This window comes from Heterodontus francisci, chromosome 9 (assembly GCF_036365525.1).
Source record: "Heterodontus francisci isolate sHetFra1 chromosome 9, sHetFra1.hap1, whole genome shotgun sequence".
In the NCBI taxonomy this organism is placed as follows: domain Eukaryota; kingdom Metazoa; phylum Chordata; class Chondrichthyes; order Heterodontiformes; family Heterodontidae; genus Heterodontus; species Heterodontus francisci.
This window is the reverse complement of record NC_090379.1, coordinates 8239597-8255617: the sequence shown is the minus strand read 5'-3', so window position 1 is coordinate 8255617 and position 16021 is coordinate 8239597. Positions and strand designations below refer to the sequence as shown.

Here is a 16021-nt window from a genome sequence, read left to right as displayed (position 1 = left end):
AGTTTGAGGGAGAGAAGAGTGGGTCCAAGACTAGTATTTTAAACTTAAATAAGGGCAATTATGAGGACATGAAAGCAGAGCGAGCTAAAGTGAACTGACAAATTAGGTTAAGGGATAGGTCAATAGAGATGCAGTGACAGACATTTAAGGGGATATTTCAGAATACACAGAATAGATACATTTCAACGAGAAAGAAAAATTCGAAGGAAGGGTCCCACCATCCGTTGTTAACTAAAACAGCTAAAGATAGTATCAAACTTAAAGAAAAAGCCCATAATTGTGCAGATCAGAAGATTGGACAGAATATAAAAAACAGCAAAGAATGACTAAAAGATTGATAAAGAAGATAAAATTAGAGTATGAGAGAAAGCTAGCTAGAAATATAAAGACAGATAGTAGGAGTTTCTATAGATATTTATAAAAGAAAAGAGTTAACAAAGTGAGCGTCGGTGCTATGGAAAGTGAGTCTGGGAGATGGCAGATGAATTGAACAGATATTTTGCATCAATCTTCACTATTGAGGATACAAGTAATATCCCAGTATTAGCTGTAAATCAGGAAATGGAAGGGAGGGAGGAACTCAAGAAAATTACAATCACCAGGGAAGTGGTACTGAACAAATTGTAGGAGCTGCGGGCTGACAAGTTCCCGGGTCCTGACGGAGTTCAGCCTTGAGTGTTAAAAGAAGTGGCTGGTGAGATAGTTGATGCATTAGTTTTAATTTTCCAAAATTCCCTAGATTCAGGGAAGGTTCCGTTAGATTGGAAAATAGTGAATATAACTCCTTTATTCAAAAGAGAGGAAGACAGAAAGCAGGAAACTACAGGCCAGTAGGTTTAACATCTATCTTAGAGAAAATGTTAGAAGTTATTATTAAAGACTTTATAGCCAGGTATTTAGAAAAAATCAAGGTAATCAAGCAGGGTCAACATGGTTATGTGAAAGGGAAATCATGTTTAACCAATTTATTGGAGTTCTTTGAGGGAGTTACATGTGCTGTGGATGAAAGGGAACCAGTGGATGTATTGTACTTAGATTTCTAGAAGGGATTTGATAAGGTGCCACATCAAAGGTTAATGCAGAAAATAAAAGCTCATGGTGTAAGGGGGTAATATACTGGCATGGAGAGAAGATTGGCTAGCTAACAGGAAACCGAGAGCAGGCATAAATGTGTCATTTTCTAGTTGGCAAGATGTAACGAGTGGTGTGCCACGGGAATCTGTGCTGGGCCCTCAACTTTTTACAATTTATATAAATGACTTAGGTAAATTTGCTGATGACACAAAGAAAGGTAGGAAAGTAACTTGTGAAGAGGACATAAGGGGGCTACAAAGGGATATAGATAAGGTAAGTGAGTGGGCAAAGGCCTGGCAAATGGAGTATAATGTAGGAACGTGTAAAATTGTCCACTTTGGCAGGAAGAATAAAAAAGAAGCATATTATCTAAATGGTGAGAGATTGCAGAGCTCTGAGATGCAGAGAGATCTGGGTCCAAAAGGTTAGTATGCAGGTACAGCACATAATTAGGAAAGCTGATATAATGTTATCATTTGTCACGAGGGGAATTGAATACAAAAGTAGGGAGGTTATGCTTCAGCTATACAGGCCATTGGTGAGGCCACATCTGGAGTACTGTGTACAGTATTGGTCTCCTTATTTAAGGAAGGGTGTAAATGCGTTGGAGGCAGTTCAGAGAAGGTTTACTGGACTAATACCTGGAATGGGTGGGTTGTCTTATGAGGAAAGGTTGGACAGGCTAGGCTTGTATCCGCGGGAATTTAGAAGAGTAAGAGGTGACTTGATTGAAACATATAAGATCATGAGGGGTCTTGACAGGGTAGATGTGGAAAAGATGTTTCCTCTTGTGGGAGAATCTCAAACTAGGTGTCACTGTTTAAAAATAAGGGGTTGCCCATTTAAGACAGAGATGAGGAGAAATTTTTTCCCTCAGAGGGTCGTGAGTCTTTGGAATTCTCTTCCTCAAAAGGCGGTGGAAGCAGAGTCTTTGAATATTTTTAAGGCAGAGGTAGATAGATCCTTGATAAGCAAGGGGGTGGAAGGTAATCGGGGTAGGTGGAAATGGGGAGTAATCAGTTCAGCCATGACCTTATTGAATGGTGGAGCAGGCGCGAAGGGCTGAGTGGCCTACTCCTGCTGCTAATTGGTATCTTCGTATGTTTAGTGAAAGCTCTGTAGAAACCCCATTAGCAGGTGTAAACGGGATGTGTCAAATTTACAATGGAGAATACCAAAAGCTTTAAGGAAATTCCCACCCCATTGTTGTTTGCCAGTGACTCTGACACACCTTTGCCCTCTAATTTTTATTTTTACTCATTCACAAGATGGCATCTCTGGCAAGGCCAGTATTTATTATTCATCCTTAATTGTCCTTAACTGAGTGGCTTGCAAAGTCATTTCAGAGGCAGTTAAGAATCAACCACATTGCTGTGGGTCTGGAGTCACATGTAGACCAGACCAGGTAGGGACGGCAGATTTTCTTCCTTAAAGGACATTAGTGAATCCGATGGGTTTTTGCAACAATTCAGTAATTTCAGTCACCATTACTGATGCAAGCTTTTATTCCAGATTTATTAATTGACTGAATTGAAATTCCCCAGCTGCTGTGGTGGGATTTGAACACACATAAGCAGATATTTAGTCCAGGCTCACTGGATTAACAATCTAGTAACATAACTACTATACTATCATGCTCTAATTTCATTACCACTCCTTTGCAACCTTTTATTCTTTCTCTCTGTTTGATCAATAAGCACATATCGACCATTAGCTAACATTAAAGCTCATGGAATTGATGGCAAATTCATGACCTGGTTAGGAGATTGGTTCAGCCTACAGCAGGGATAATGTGAATGCACTTGAATTAGCAGGAAGTGATGATAGGTGTCCCACAGGATTTATGGTGGGACCTCAAATATTCATTATGTTTATTAATGACGTAGATAACAAGCAGTGAGCTCTCCATTCAGCTTTGCCGATGACACTAAGATTGATGATATAGCAAGTAATGTAGACGGGAACATAAAATTACAAAGAGATATTGCTGGATTAAGTGAGTGGGTAAAACTGTGGTAAATAGACTTCAGTGCTAGTCAGTGTGAGGTAATCCATTATGGACTTAAAAAGGGATGTTTGTTTAAGTATTGTTTAAGTAGTGAAAAGGTAGGAATAGTGGAGTTCCAAAGAGATTTAATAGCCCATGTATACAAGTCACTAAAATGTAGTGGATAGGTTGCAAAAAATCAAAAAGGCTATAATGTTAGCCTTTATAACTAGAGGGTGAGAATCTAAAGGGGTAAAGGTTGAGCTACAGCTATACAAAGCCTTGGTTAGACAACTTCTGGAGCACTGTCTACAGTTCTGGGGACCGCACCTTAGAAAAGACATCGGCCTTGGAAGGAGTGCAATGGAGATTCATCAAAAAGTTACCAGGACTCCAAGGGTTAAATTATACAACAACATCAATTACTTATATTTATATAGCACCTTTAACGTAATAAAACATCCCATGGTGCTTCACAGGAGCATTCTAAAACAAAATATGACACCGAGCCACATAAGGAGAAATTATAAGGAGCCACATAAGGAGCAAGCTTCCGGTTGCTTGCCATTTCAACACTCCCCCCTGCTCTCATGCTCACATCTCTGTCCTGGGATTGCTGCAGTGTTCCAGTGAACATCAACGCAAGCTCGAGGAACAGCATCTCATCTACCAATTAGGCACACGACAGCCTGCCGGACTGAACATTGAGTTCAATAATTTCAGAGCATGACAGCCCCCCACTTTACTTTCATTTTTAGTCATTTTTAGTTATTTTTTCTTCCTTTTTTTTTGCATTCCTTTTTACATTTTTTACAATCTTTTTTTGCATTTATTTCATTTCATCTTAGTTTGTTCAGTTTGCTTACCCACTGTTTTTTTCAGGTTGTTTTTCTTCAGGTTTGCACTTGCTGATGTTCAATATTCAGTATATTCACACCTAATCTGTACTAATGCTTTGTCTTTCAACACACCATTAACATATTGTTTGCCTTTGCTCCGTGACCTTTTGGTCAGCTATGTGGCCTGGTCCAATCTGCACCTTCTCCTTTGTTATCTCTTGCCCAACCCCCACCTCACTTGTTTATAATCTGTGACTTTTCTAATATTTGTCAGTTCCGAAGAAGGGTCACTGACCCGAAATGTTAACTCTGCTTCTCTTTCCACAGATGCTGCCAGACCTGCTGAGTGAATCCAGCATTTCTTGTTTTTGTTAAGGAGAAATTAGGTCTGACAGCCAAGAAGTTTGTTTGAAGAGTTAGCTTTAAGGACTGACTTAAAGGAGGAGAGTTAGCTAGAGAGGTGGAGAAGGTTAGGAAAGGAATTCCAGAGCTTACAGCCCAGACAACTGAGGACACAGTAACCATGATGGAGCGATTAAAATCGGGGATGCTCAAGAGACCCAAATTCGATATAAACACAGATATCTCAGAGAGTTGTTGGGCTGGAGGAGGAGAAATTAAATAAACTGGGCTTGTATTCCCTAGAATATAGAACGTTACAGGGTGATTTGATTGAGGTTTTTTGGATTTTGTAAGGAATTGATAGGGTAGATAGAGATGGGAGTCTAGGACATGGGGTATAAAGTTAAATCAGAGCCAGGCCATTCAGGAGAGAAGGTAGGAAACATTTCTTGCAAATGGTGGTAGAAGTGTGTAAATCTCTCCCACAAAAAGCAGTAGATGCTAGCTTAATTAATAATTTTAAATCATAGACTGATAAGATTTCCGCCAGGCAAAGGTATAAAAGGACATGGAGTCAATGCAGACAGATGGAGTTCGGACACAGATCAGCCATGATCACATTGAATGACAGAACAGACTCGAGGGGCTGAATGGCCTCCTTCTGTTCCTGTGGTCCTAATATCATTCAATTCTCCTCTCAATATTTCTCTATTGTTCCTCCAGAGCTCCCAATATACCATCCTACATACTCCTCTTTGTACCTTCACTGTATTAGAATCAAGACTCGTCTTCTACTCCAACAGCTCATATAGAAAGACTAGAGAAGCTGGGGTTGTTTTCATTAGAGCAGAGAAGATTAAGAGGAGATGTGACAGAGATATTCAAAATTGTGAAGGGTTTTGCGAGAGTAAATAAGGAGAAACTGTTTCCACTAGCAGGTGGGTCAGTAGCCAGAGGACAGAGATTTAAGGTAAAAGAAGCAGAGACGAGATGAGGAAACTCTCTTTTCTGCAGCAAGTTGTAATGATCTGGAATGCGTTGCCTGAAAGGGCAGTGGAAGCAGATTGAGTTGTAACTTTCAGAAGGGAATTAGATAAATACTTGTTGGGGAATAAGATTACAGGGGTATGGGAAAGAAGAGGGGAGTGGGATTAATTGGATAGCTCTTCCAAAGAGACATGATGGGCCTGCTTCTGTGCACTTACATCATCCTATGCAGGAACAGGAGGAAGCCATTTAGCCACTTGAACCTGTTTCACCATTGAATGAGATCATAGCTGATCTGTGACCGAAATCCACAGCCTTGAATTAACCTTTGCCCCATAAACCTTATCCCAGATCCCTTCTTACATTTAGTTAACAAAAATGTATCAATTTCAGATTTAAAATTAACATTAATTGCAGAAGAGAGTTCCAAACTTCAACCACTCTGTGGAAGAGTTTCCTAATTTCACTCCTGAAAGGTCTGGCTCTAATTTTTAGACTCTGCCCCCTAGTCATAGTTTCTCTCTACCTACCCCATCTGTTTCCCTTAATATTTTGCAAACTTTAATCACCCCTTAAACTCCTAAATTCTAGGGCATAGAACTCTAGTTTGTGTCATCTTTCCTTGTAACTTAACACTTGGAGTCCAGGTATCATTCTGATTAATCTACACTGCATCCTTCCAAACCAATACATCTTTCCTAAGGTTTGGTGCCCAGAACTGCTCACAGTAACTCCGGGTGTGATCTAACCAGGGCTTTGTATGGCTGAAGTATGACATCTACCCCCTTGTATTCCAGTCCTCGAGATAGAAAGGTAAATATTCCAGTGGCCTTTTTGATTACTTTCTCTCCCTACTCATGATATTTTAATGAACTATGTACCTGGATCTCCAAGTCTCTTTGGATCTCCAGTGTTTCTAGCTTTTCACCATTTTGAAAGCATCTTGCTCTATCCTTTTTAGATCCAAAGTGTATGACCTCATTTTTGCCTACATTGAAATCAATTTGTCACAGTTTTTCCCATTCACTTAATCTATTCATATCTCTGTAAATTTATTCTTCCAGTTACACTGCTCACAATGCTGCCTTGTTTTATGTCATCGGCAAAGTGGTATATGTGATTTTCTATCCCATCATCAACATCGTTAATGAGTACTGTGAATAATTGAGGCCCCAACATAGATCAACACCATTAGTCACATCCTGCCAATTATAATACCTTTTGTTTTTAAGTCACAGGATGTGGGTGTCATTGAGCAGGCCAGCATTTATTGCCCATCCCTAATTGCCCCACAAAGGTGGTCGTGAAGCACCTTCATGAACCGCTGAAGGCCATGTGGATTATAGTTTCCTGAATTCAGTACAACTGAGTGGCTTACTAGGCCATTTCAGAGTCAACCACATTGCTGTGGGTCTGGAGTCACATATAGGCCCCTACTGGGTAAGGACGACAAATGTCCTTCCCTCAAGGATATTTGTGAACTAGATGGGTTTTTACAACAACTCAGAAGGTTCAAAATCACCATCACTGATATGAGCATTTTTTAATTCCAAATTTATTCATTTAATAAACTGAATTTAAATTTGAGCATTGCTGAAAATAGAAACATTTTGTCAAAGCTTTTAGTCTTGCACTCATCAGGACAATCGCAAGAATAACCAACGTAACGGAAAACAACAACTTATACTGCATGAGAAGAGAGTGCTGATTGGTCGGCAAGTGAACTCTGATTGGTAGAGGCGTTGCCAGGGCAAATGCGCCAGCTTACGGTGACTGGCAGTTAAGGCCAAGCTTTGTTTAAAATTTAAACCAGGCAGCTTGACTCTGATTGGTCAAGGCATTGCCCTGTGGAATGAACCAGCAAATGGCTGTCATTTATTTTGTTCAGCTGAAACAGGCGCAATGTTTGTACTTAGAACTTAGAACATTGCAGCGCAGTACAGGCCCTTCGGCCCTCGATGTTGCGCCGACCTGTGAAACCATCTGACCTACACTATTCCATTTTCATCCATATGTCTATCCAATGACCACTTAAATGCCCTTAAAGTTGGCGAGTCTACTACTGTTGCAGGCAGGGCGTTCCACGCCCCTACTACTCTCTGAGTAAAGAAACTACCTCTAACATCTGTCCTATATCTATCACCCCTCAACTTAAAGCTATGTCCCCTCGTGTTTGCCATCACCATCTGAGGAAAAAGACTCTCACTATCCACCCTATCTAACCCTCTGATTATCTTATATGTCTCTATTAAGTCACCTCTCCTCCTCATTCTCTCCAACGAAAACAACCTCAAGTCCCTCAGCGTTTCCTCATAAGACCTTCCCTCCATACCAGGCAACATCCTAGTAAATCTCCTCTGCACCCTTTCCATAGCTTCCACATCCTTCCTATAATGCGGTGACCAGAACTGCACGCAATACTCCAGGTGCGGCCTCACCAGAGTTTTGTACAGCTGCAGCATGACCTCGTGGCTCCGAAACTCGATCCCCCTACTAATAAAAGCTAACACGCCATATACCTTCTTAACAGCCCCATTAACCTGGGTAGCAACTTTCAGGGATTTATGTACCTGGACACCAAGATCTCTCTGTTCATCTACACTACCAAGAATCTTCCCATTAGCCCAGTACTCTGCATTCCTGTTACTCCTTCCAAAGTGAATCACCTCACACTTTTCCGCATTAAACTCCATTTGCCATCTCTCAGCCCAGCTCTGCAGCCTATCTATGTCCATCTGTACCCTACAACATCCTTCGGCACTATCCACAACTCCACCGACCTTTGTGTCATCCGCAAATTTACTAACCCACCCTTCTACACCCTCATCCAGGTCATTTATAAAAATGACAAACAGCAGTGGCCCCAAAACAGATCCTTGCGGTACACCACTAGTAACTAAACTCCAGGATGAACATTTGCAATCAACCACCACCCTCTGTCTTCTTTCAGCTAGCCAATTTCTGATCCAAAGCTCTTAATCACCTTCAATCCCATACTTCCGTATTTTCTGCAATAGCCTACCGTGGGAAACCTTATCAAATGCCTGTACATATTATGTACATATTCTTTCTGTCTGCAAAGAACATAGCCCTGTATATTAATATATGTAGCTTCCAGTACGTGCAAATGCGCCACACTGCGAGCCCTACTGACAATCTTAAATTCATTGTCAGCATAATTCTTAGCGATTATTTAGCAAATGTTGTCCAATCACGGAATCACATCTAATGTTGGACACTGTGCTTTGGGTTTTGCAAACACGGGCTGGTTGGATATGGTGATATGACTTTGTCCATTGCGAACAGCAGAAGGGACATGTTCTTTGATGTGAACAGCAAAAGGGACATGTTGTTTGATGCGATCTGCCAGTCTTTAGGATGGACGGCCTATATACCTAGCATCACACTGGCATTGAAATTCATATATCATATTACTCACTTGTGTGATAGGCAGAGCGTCTTTTTGGCTTGTCGGAAGCATCCTGTTAGTGGTGAACACCACACATTTTGCTACTGCGTAGTAACAGCGTGAAACAGCTAGCTTCACCTATTGCTCAGATTTTTGGGATACTTTACCCTTCCAGGGTAATTTGAGGCCGTCTTTTGCAGCCCTGAAAAGTGCCAAGTCCACTACCAACTGAGCACTGGGGGTCATTTCTAATGTAGAATTGAAAAGCAGGGAAGTTATATCAAATTTGTATCAAACCTGGCTTGGCCCACATTTGGAGTACCATTCCCAATTCTGGTTTCCATATTTAAAATAAAATGATATAGAGGCACGGGCAAAGGTGAAAAAAGGATTTACAATGTTAATACCAGAATACAAAGATGATATCAAATGTGATAAATATCAGGAAAGGCTGAGGCTCTTGAAAAGAGAAGACTGAGGGGTGACCTAATCTTGAAAATTATGAAGGGATTTGATGGGGCACATATAGAGAAAATGTTCCTATCTGTCAGGAGTCCAAAACTAGGGCCATAAATATAAAATATTCACTAATAAACTAACAGGAAATTCAGGAGAAACCTCTTTACCCAGAGAGTGATTAGATTGTGGAATTCACTACCACAGGGAGAAGTTGAGGTGAATAATATAGATGCATTTAAGGGGAAGCTAGTTAAACACAGGAGGGAGAAAGGAATAGAAGGAGATGCTGACATGGTGAGACGAAGAGGGGTGGAAGGAGTTTCGTGTAGTTCATAAACACTGGCATGGGCCAGTTGGGCCGAATGGCCTGTTCCTGTGCTGTACATTCTACGTGATTCTATGTTAAAAAGTGATCAACCCATTAATTTTGCATTGATTTATTTACAGTCTCAGACTCAGGAGGTAACAGTCAAAGGAAATTTACAGCTTTGGGAGTCCCTCACCCCCTCAGCCTCACCCTCTATGAAAGCAATGAGCATGTTTGGGGTTGGCCAGAATTTCTCCTCACCCTGCTTGGGCCTTGTCAGACGTTGGGAATTAGCAGGATTGCGATAGCAGCCTCACTAGATTCCTCGGGAATTCACACCTCGGTCTGGCTTTCTGTGCTTTGGAACTTGAGCCGTTCTAAACCTGCTCTCAGCTTTTCCCTCTCACTCTCAGAGCTTCCTGTCAGTCACTACATGTGCTGCTGTTAGATCAACTCCAGAGCCTCTCGACTACTGCGCCTGGCTTTATTTTGTCCCCTTACTGAAGAGAGCCCTGCATGCAGTAAATCAGACAACAGATCAGACAAACTGTTCCAAATTCTGAATAAGTTCTACAGAAGCAGAGCAAAACAAAATGAACCATTTACCTTTTCAAAATAAGGTTTTCTGCAGAAAGACGTTGACAGGGAGTCTCTCACTGACTATTTTAGGCTCATCGGTGAAACCGGCTTCTCAAAAGACGTGGCAGGCTCGTGTTGAATAGGAAACGCTGTGTCAGTACCCAGCCTCACCACACCAAACAATTACGAAACAGCTACTCACATCACTTCTTTAAAACCTGCGCAAGCATTGTCGCAAACTCCAAAAGACTTTGTACAAACTAATTTCAAGCAGCCCTCACTTCAGTCATAAGGATCCCAGACTGCGTATGACCTTTGCACAGTGTCTGCATGATCACTGTAGCGTATGCAGTGTCTGCATGTGACCATTCTTCAGGTATGAACATTTGACAGGGTGTGTCAGCTTTCCCTGAACAAGAATGAGCGGTAATCTCATTGAAACATACAAGTTTCTGAAGGGGCTTGACAGGGTAGACACTGAGAAGTTGTTCTCCCTGGCTAGGGAATCAAGGGCACAGTCGCAGGATAAGGGGTCGATCATTTAGGACTGAGATGAGGAGAAATTTCTTCGCTCAGAGGGTTGTGAATCTTTGGAATTCTCTATCCCAGAGAGTTGTGGATGCTCCATCATTGAATAAGTGCAAGGCTGAGATGGACAAATTTTTGATCTCTCGGAGAATGGAGGGGCCGAATGGTCTACTCCTGCTCCTATTTATGTTCTTATGACATCACAGGCAAACAAGAGCCACTGAATAGTGATCAGGGGTACAAAGCCGCTCTGATTGTTTCTTTCTCCTTAGCCACGATCTCAAAGGCAATTACAACATCTTATCGTCAGCCAACTGCAGCAGCATTATGTCCCATTCTGGCCGTCATGCTTTAAAAGGTCACGAAGGCTTTGGAGACGCTACAGAAGAGTTTTACTAGAATAGTTTCAGGGATGTGGGATTGAGTGGAGAAGCTGGTGCTGTTCTCCTTAGTGCAGAGAAGGCTAAGAGGAGATTTGAAAGAGGTGTTCATAATCATGAAGGGCTTAGTTAGAGCAAGTAAGGAGCAACGGTGTCCGATGGCTGGAGGATGGATAACCAGATTTAAGGTGATTGGAAAAGAACCAGAGGCAACATGAAGAAAAACTATGTTACACAATCGTGGTTAGGATTTGGAATCCACTCCTGATAGGATAGTGGAGAAAGATTCATTAGGAGTCTTCAAAAGGGAATTGAATAAATACTTGACGGAGAAAAAGATTGCAGTGATATGGGGAAAGGGTGGGATGTGGGACTAACTGAATTATTCTTCAGAAGAGCTAGTGCAGACTGAATGGGCTAAATGGCCTCTTTCTGTTCTACTGTTCTACTATTCTATGAGTCAATGATTCCAGCTCAGTAAAGACTGAGATGGAGCAGGAGGAGGAGGGAGAGAAAAACAAACGATTTGCCTTCCTGTTCTATGTGGCTCAAACCCACATAGAATGAGTTATAAAATGATACAGCACATGAGGCTATTTGACCCATCATGCTTCTACTGGCTCTTTGATAGAATTATCTAATTAGTCCCATTCCCCTGCTCTTCCTCTATAACCCTGTAAAACGATTTATCCAATTACCTTTTGAAAGTTACTATTGAATCTGCTTCCATCGCCCTTTCAGGCAGCGTATCCCAGATCATAACAACTCACGGTGATAAAAAATCTTCCCTCATGTTGGCTCTGTTTCATTTGCCAATCGCCTGCACTGTGCCTCATGACCTTTGAGTGAGATGGTTAGCTGGCATGAACTAGGTCAACTGCCAGTGGGCACTAGGCCAAGAGAGTCAATAATCATTTCACATAGAACACTTACAGGCAGGAGAATGCAACAACTTGCATTTACATGGTGTCTTCAACACAGTCAGTCGTACCAAGGCATTCCACAGAAGCGTCACCAAACAAAGTGCCAGCTTATCTCTGATTGTAGCACATGTGGATTCAAGCCCCCACTCCAAGAAACCTAAGCAGATAATCTAGGCTGTCACTCTCAGTGCGGTGCTGAGTGAGCACTGCTCAACCGACTCCCTGTCTGCCTATTCGGGCGAATGTAAAAGGTTCCATGGCAATATTTGAAGCTGTGCAGCACAGTTATCCTGAGCAGCATTTCAAATGCCAATTATCTGGTTCTTCACCTCACTGCTGTTTGTAGAATCTTGCTGTGTGAGAATTGACTGCCTTCGTAACAACAGTCATTGAACTTCAGGAATAATTCAATACATTGTGAAGCACTTTGGGGTTAGATAGCCTTATTATAAACATAGGTTTGATCTACACCAGGTGGGCATTAACACAACTCAACATAATCCAGGACAAAGCAGACCACTTGATGGGCACCCCATCCACTACCTTAAACATTCACTCCCTTCAACACCAACATAAAGCAGTGTGTACCATTTATAGATGCACTGCAGCAACTCACCAAGCTTCCTTCGACAGTACCTTCCAAACCCACGACCTCTACCACCTAGAAGAACAAGGGCAGCAGAAGCATGGGAACACTACCACCTGCAAGTTCCCCTCCAAGTCATACAGCATCCTGACTTGGAACTATATCGCCGTTCCTTCACTATCTCTGGGTCAAAATCCTGGAACTCCCTTCCTAACAGCACAGTTGGTGTACCTACACCCTAAGGACTGCAGTCGTTCAAGAAGGCAGCTCACCACCACCTTCTCAAGGGCAGTTAAGGATGGGCAATAAATGCTGACATTGCTCACAAGCTGTGAACAAATAAAAAATTAAACTCAGCCACTGTGAGAACTGTCGTTGTTTTTGAGTTGACGATCCCTCTGACAGTTTGTGGTAAATAATGTTGTTATTACAGTATGGGTGTATTAATAGCAAAAAGATGGTGAAGGAAGGAGTGAGGCCGATTCGGGACCAAAAGGGGACACATGAAGGCGGGGCATAGCTGAGGTATTAAATGAATACTTTGCATCTGTCATTACCAAGGAAGAAGATGCTGTGCAGGTCATGGTGAAAGAGGAAGTATGTCAGACACTTGAAGGGGTTAACATTTTTAAGGTGGAGGTATTGGATAGGCTGTCTGTACTTAAAGTGGATAAAGCACCAGGACTGGATGAGATGCATCCAAGAATGCTGAGGGAAGTGAGAGTGGAAATTGCAGAGGCACTGGCTATAATTTTCCCATCTTCCTTAGACTCAGAAGACTGTGGCAGAAGACTGGAGAATTGCAAATGTCACACGCTTGTTCAAAAAAGGATGTAAAGATAAGCCCAGCAACTACAGGCCAGTCAGTTTAACTTCGGTGGCGGGGAAGCTTCCAGAAACAATAATTTAGGACAAAATTTATAGTCACTTGGGCAAATGCAGGTTAATTAGGGAAAGCCAGCATGGATTTGTGAAGGCCAAATCATGTTTAACTAACTTGCTGGAGATTTTTGATGAGGTAATAAAGCATACAACATCCTAGGTTTTATTAATAGAGACATAGAGTACAAAAATAAGGAAGTTATGTTAAACTTGTATAGAACACTTGTTCGGCCTCATCTGGAGTATTGTGTCCAGTTCAGGGCGCCAAACTTTAGGAAAGATGTGAAGGCATTTGAGAGAGGACAGAAAGGGTTCACCAGAATGGTCAGAGATGAGGAACTTCAGCTATGAAGATAAATCGGAGAAGTTGGGACTGTTTTCATTGGTGAAGAGAAGGTTGAGAGGAAATTTGATAGCTGTGTTCAAAATGATGAGGGGTCTGGACAGGGTAGATAAGGAAAAACTGTTCCCATTGGTGAAAGGATCAAGAATGAGGGCATAAATTTAAGGTAATTGGCATAAAAAGCAACGGTGACATGTGGAAAAACTTTTTCAGGTAGCGAGTGGTTAGGATCTGGAATGCACTGCCTGAGAGTGTGTTGAAGGCAGGTTCAATCGAGGCATTCAAGGCGGAATTGGATTGTTTTCTGAAAAGGAGGAATGTGCCGGGCTACGGGGAGAAGGCAGGGGAGCAGCAATAGGTGAATTGTTCTTTCCGAGAGCCAGCGCAGACACGATGGGCCCAATGGCCTCCTTCTGTGCTGTAACAAATTCTGTGATTCTGTGAATTCTAGTTATGCAGAAATATTTCAGAATTATTGGGGACGTGCACATTAGAGACCAGTTCATGCAATTCTTCTCTGACAAAGTGACCTCAAATTCTGTTGAATCTCTAGTATCCTCCCCACACGAAGAACTTAACGCTGACTTATTGACCACATTGAGTTTGATAAGATTTCAGCTCATAGTAATTGAGATTATGATTCGTAATAGAAAATGTTTCCATTTCTGTAGCATGTGTCACATCCTTCAGACATATCTCAAGTCCTGCATGTAGTTACAGAGTTGTAAATAAGTAGATAACTGTGGAGGCCATTTTTGGAAACATCATAAGAGCAGCAATGGGACGAATGGCCAGCTAATCTGTTCGTGATGCCATTGGTTGAGGGATAATTTTTTCCCAGGATATTGAGAGATCATCCGCCATCCCACTGCTCATCTTTGAATGCTGACAACAATCTAAACAGTCAAGTGGGGATTCGTTTAATGGGGAAGGCTGAGGCTTCATTCTCAAAGATATCATCCAAAAGTGGAACTTTCGACAAAGCATTGCCGCCTCAGTACTGCACGGCCTCCAAAGTATTTCTGAAGTGTAGTTAGTCACTGTTGTAATGTAGGGAAACACAGCAGCTAAACTTTGCAAAGTAAACTTCCACAAACAAAAACATCTTGCATTAAATAGAATTGTAGTTACTACAGCACAGAAAGAGGCCATTCAGCCCATCGAATCCTCTCTGTAGAACAATCCAGTCAGTCCCGTTACCTGCTGTAACCCTGTAGCCCTGCAAGTTTATTTCTCTCGAGTGTCCATCCAATTTCCTTTTGAAATCATTGAGCGCCTGCGCATCCACCACCATCATAGGCAACGAGTTTACCACTCCTGCATAAAAATGTTTACCTTATCTAAACCCATCATAATCTTGTACACCTCTATCAAATCTCCCCTCAATCTCCTTTGCTCCAAGGAGAACAACCCCAGCTTTTCCAAATTAACCTTGTAACTAAAATCCTCCATCCCTGGAACCATTCTGGTAAATCTCCTCTGCACCCTGTCAAGGATCCTCTAATCCTTCCTGAAGTGTGGTGATCAGAACTGGATGCAATACTCTAGTTGGAGCCTAGCCAGAGCTTTATAAAGGTTCAGCATAATTTCCCTGCTTTTGTACTCAATCCCTCTATTTGTAAAGCCCAAGATCCCGTATGCTTTGCTAACTACTTTCTCAATATGTCCTGCCATCTTCAAAAATCGATGCACATGAACCTCAGGTCCCTCTGTTCCTGCACACTCTTTAGAACTGTGTCATTAAGTCAATATTGCCTCTCCCTATCCCTTCTGCCAAAATGCATCACCTCACACTTCTCTGTATTAAATTCCATCTGCCACTTGTCTGTCCATTCTGTCAGCCTATCTATGTCCTTTTGCAGTTGATTGATATCATCCTCACTGTCTGCCACTCCTTCAAGTTTGGTATCATCAGCAAATTTTGAAATTCTACTCTGTATTCCAATATCCAAGTCATTTATGTATACCAAAAGAAGCAGTGGCCCTATCACAAATCCTTGGGGAACACCACTGTCTACCATCCTCCAGTTGAAAAACAACCATTTACCATGACACGCTGTTTTCTGTCCATCAGCCAATTTTTTCACCCTCCTATTCCACCATCAATTTTGTTAACCATCCTTTTATGTAGTATTTTGTCAAACACTTCTTAAAATCCACATAGACAACATCCACCGCATTCCTTTCATCAACCTTCTCTGTTACTTCATTAAAAAAATTCAATTAGATTAGTTAAGCATAATGTGCCTTTTACAAATCTATGCTGGTTCTCCTTAATTAACTCAAATCTCTCTAAGTGTCAGTAGATTTTTTTCCCTAATTATTGAACATAATTCCCTAATTAATAATTCTATTCTCATATTCTCTCTTTGCCAGTCCTATTTTCCTCTTCACTT

General features: G+C 41.7%; 1 protein-coding gene across 10 annotated transcripts in view; it reads right to left on the bottom strand.

Moving 5' to 3' along the window:
• LOC137373565 (probable G-protein coupled receptor 132) overlaps positions 1-16021 on the bottom strand; it is a 113116-nt gene that overhangs the window by 16657 nt on the left and 80438 nt on the right. The window contains exon 1 of one of the 10 annotated variants that reach the window (XM_068038510.1): positions 10011-10143. The exons of 8 other annotated variants lie outside the window; for them this stretch is intronic. The gene's annotated coding sequence lies outside the window, so the exon portion shown is untranslated. Of the gene's footprint in view, positions 1-3927; positions 3948-10010; positions 10144-16021 lie in introns of those variants that run through there. One more of the 10 variants, XM_068038520.1, reaches the window with a different exon arrangement.